The sequence below is a fragment of the Monopterus albus genome, unplaced genomic scaffold, assembly GCF_001952655.1.
Source record: "Monopterus albus unplaced genomic scaffold, M_albus_1.0 scaffold87.1, whole genome shotgun sequence".
NCBI lineage: Eukaryota > Metazoa > Chordata > Actinopteri > Synbranchiformes > Synbranchidae > Monopterus > Monopterus albus.
In genome coordinates, this window is record NW_018127967.1 from 1,606,771 (window position 1) to 1,611,211 (window position 4,441).

Genomic DNA, 4,441 nt, shown 5'->3' on the forward strand with positions numbered 1-4,441 from the left:
CTTCAGCAAATGGAACTTGCTCAGTTTTCATCATGTGACCTAAGTAGTGGACTTTGGTAATGTAACGGCAAAAATCATAAACCCCGTCTTTGCTCAAAGACGGTGTTATCAGGAATGAGGTGGGAATGTCCTCCTTTATCTTTTTGGGCAGATTCTAGTCAGTGACTTTGCTTGTGAGCAGTTTTGGTCTCATCTTCACAGACAGACAACATCGTCTGTTTGTGGTACTCACTTGCATCCAGGCCCTTGCCAAGGGTCTTGGGGATATCTGGGTAATGTCCTTTGCCAGGCAACGGGCAAAAAACCCTCTGGTGTGGCAGATCTAGCCTTGACAAGACTGCACGTCTATCTCACCACAGGCCAGTTCCATTGCCTGTAGCAGATTTTCCCTGGTATATGGGTTTCAGTCATAGACTTTCCACCGCCATGCAGAGAAAAACTCTTCTGATGGGTTGAGGAAAAGGCTGTATGGTGGAAGGTCCTCGTCCTTTTTGTCCAACACCTCATATTCCTCTACCTCTCATATTGTTATCCATAGTTGATGGATGTACCTGTGCCATCTGTGCACTTTGAACTGGCTTATGATATGTACCTTCTCGTCACATAATTAGAAACAAGTGTGAACAATTTTGAATCGTTGTGTGTAAACGATGACAACCGTGTTTTAGTTGTGTTTAAGTTCTGCTGTCCTCTGTTTAGTGTTTTGCAACACAGGTTCATCACAGTGTGTTTTAGTGAGTGAGAATGTGTTTAGAGTTTAGCAAAAAGAGTGCATGAGATTTGCTAACAGAGTCTAAGTGCCTGAACTTGTTTAAGGTTTTGCAGAAAGAGTGATTTATTCGACAAATTGGTTTAGGCTATTAAGAATTTGGTTCAGAGAATGGGGTTTATTGTTTTAGCAATTGTGAAAAACTGTAATAGAGTGCTTGAAACAGCAGTAGACACATGCATGCTTTTTTTTTTCTTCAGTGACTGCAAAAATTGAGGGTTGTTGTTAGATCTTTTTTGGAAAAAAAAAGATCAACTTCACATGGCCCTTCCAGTGGCTTACCACACCTTTGTTGTTATTTTACAATCATGAGAACAGACCGCTGGAAAGTGTACCAGACCTCACCATCATGTTACCCTTAATTTCCACTGGATGTGGCTGTGTTGCCTTCCATCTGTGATGCAACCACCAGAGCTGTTCACTGCCAGTCTAGTCAGTGGTTGCACTCCATCTCCAATCTTCAGTCTCTGAGGTCCACTTCGCTAAAGATGCACATGTAGTCAATTTTTGAGAATGCTGCATCTGGGATGCATCTGACAAAGTTTGAACCACCAATGAAAACAGAGACTGGGCTTTTATATCACAGTTTCAGCCAACAAAAAGCTGGTTAAAGCTGGGGAAAGATTGTGGTTTCAGTTTAATACTTAACAATAAACACTTTGTGTAATGTAGTTTCTCAACATCTTTTGCAAACCTTAAGTGCTGAGATGGCCTAAACCTAATGATAAAAAAACCCAGTAACCCTGCACCTTGTGCACTGTTTTGTGTCTATATTGGTTTGCATTTTGGAATACTACTGTGCTAAATTCATTATAATTTAGTTATAATTAATTTTTCTTTGTGTTCTTGGATGTACTGACAACAGTTACTTAATTATTACTGTATATACTGAAGAAGTACTGCAGAATTCCTAAAAACCCATTGATTCTCAGATATTTTTCCAAGATCTGATGAGAAGTGGGCTGCTTGAACAAGAGCAGGAGCAAGACATTCATGGACAAGAGATGAGAACTATTGGAATGCTACTATACAAGTAACCCTAGCGAGAAGGGTTACATAAGGAGGATGTGGGACCTATGGACACTTCAAAACCCAACATCTAGACTAATATCAAAACAACTAGTAGCTCAGTGTTTTAACATCCACAAGAAGCACCTGATTTCACAAGTAGAGATTGATGAAGTACAACACAAATGCTATGGCAAGGGGGAGCCAGGACGACAGGTCAGTGGGGAGATATCATCATCATCACCCCCACAATCGGAGATTGGGTACCAAGCCCCAATAACAAGCCCAGATGAGCTTAATGCAAGAGCAGCTGACCTGAGATTGAAGATCATGACTAAGATGGACACCTGGAACCTCCGTGGCCGGTTACCAAGACTAAGTGAAGTGCCTTCTGAAAGTCTACTAGAGAATGTGAATGCAGCACTAAAAACAATCCCTACTATGACCATCACTGAGACCAACAAGCCAATATATACCACAGATGCTTGGCTTGGTTCAACAAAGGCCATAAGGAGCAGTGTCCTCCACTGAGAAGGAGGCTGGAGACCAAGATCAAGGCAACATGGAGAGAAGTTAACCAGCTATCAGAATTGCAGAAAGGTGCAATGAAGAAAGGGGTACCTAAGAAGTACAACTCACTGTCCATACCTGAAGCCTTAGAGACTGCCAAGCAAAGGCTCACAGCCCTGGCTGAAGAGGTACACCAGAGAAGCTGAAGCCAGGAGATTAGGCACATGGCTCAATACATGAGCAGGGCCCAGAAACACCAGCTACTGGTTGATGAAGTAGTCACTCAAGACTGCCAACCTGTGCACTGCCTGGATTGACTACAAGAAAGCCTATGACTCAGTTCCTCACACATGGATCCTGTACAGCATCAAAAAGACTCTAAGAGCCTTCATCAAGAACTCAATGGGAATGTGGAAAACAACCCTATAGGCCAACTTCAAGCCAATTGCACAAGTCAACATCAAGTGTGGTATCCACCAAGCAGATGCTTTAGTGAGCGTCAGAGCCACTATCCAGGATGAAACAACAACGATCCATGAATACATAAGAAAGATGGCCCCGAGTGATGACGTGCTTAGTGAATACCTCAGGCAGCAAAAACTAGAGGAACAAGGGAAGGAAGCGCAGGAACCCTCATGGAAGGACAAATCTCTGCACGGTATGTACCACCGTCAAATAGTAAAAGTGGCTGATATCGAAAAATCGTACCAGTGGCTGGACAAAACTGGACTGAAAAACAGCACAGAGGCACTAATCCTGGCAGCACAGTAACAAGCTCTAAGTACAAGATCAGTAGAGACAGGGGTCTGCCATACCAGACAGGTCCCCAGGTGCACTCTGTGCAAAGATGCCCCTGAGACAATCCAGTACATAACAGCGGGGTGCAAGATGCTAGCAGGCAGGGCATACATGGAACGTCATAACCAAGTGGCTGGCATAGTGTACAGAAACATCTGTGCCAAGTACAGGCTGGAAGTCCCAAAGTCAAAATGGGATGCACCTCCAAAGGTGGTTGAGAATGACCAAGCTAAGATCCTGTGGGACTTCCAGATACAAACTGACAAACTGGTAATGGCCAACCAACCAGACATAGTAGTGGTGGACAAACAGAAGAAGAAGGCCGTAGTGATAGATGTAGCAATCCCAAGTGATAGCAATATCAGGAAGAAGGAACATGAGAAGCTCGAGAAATACCAAAGGCTGAAAGAACAGTTAGAAAAAAAGTATTCCACAGACCACTAGTCAACAATTTCACTACTGAAGAATAGCTACTATGAAAAGCACTGCATGTGTTTTATTGTATTACAACCCGGGGCCCTACCCTGAATATGGGTCTAAATCAGAATAGGCCTAACAGGGGCAGAAATAGTCCATCAACATAGATGCAGTTTTGTCTATATTGCATTAGGTGCCTGCGGACACACTTACAAAACCTTATCGTAGATGGCGACATTTTTGTCACTCAGCACCATGTAGACTCATGTGGACCCATGTGGCCTTGGGAGTTTGGAGTCTGGGAGTCTTATGTCAGCCAGTCTGACTACATCTGCATGAAGCCATCTGAATATTAAAACACTGTTTTTGTGTGAAAACTATTGGTGTCCACACTTACAGCTGATTATTGGGCAGAGTTTCAGCTTGTTACACCTCCGTTCAGTCTTTTCCATTTTGTCTGGATGGACAAATGAAAAATATATATTCACATATTGGACCATCTTTTTTGTGGGCATACAATAACACCCAGCAATTTAAACTTAAATGCTATGAAAAATTAGGAAGTGGTGGTGAAAACAAGTTTAAAACTCTTTCATATGCAGTTAGGTCTTTGTCTAAGTCAGAGTTCTAGGCCTGATTCACTGATATAAGTGCCACAAACTAATCCGTAATGAAGTGGACTCAGAACTTGGTGATGACAGCATAGTCAAGCAAAATAGGGAGATCGTGTTATACGGGTCCACAATGGCTGTGCCAATAAATGCTTAATTTAAAAGTCTTCCAGTGAATTTGATCCCAAAGTTTTCAGGGGGTTCACTGTATTATTTAGGGGATCAGACACCTTTCACAGTGATGCAGAAAAACATAAAATGGATTTTATTGATGCCATACTTCAATACTGTGAGCACTAGAAAAGAGGTTCACATCTATTTTTTTTTT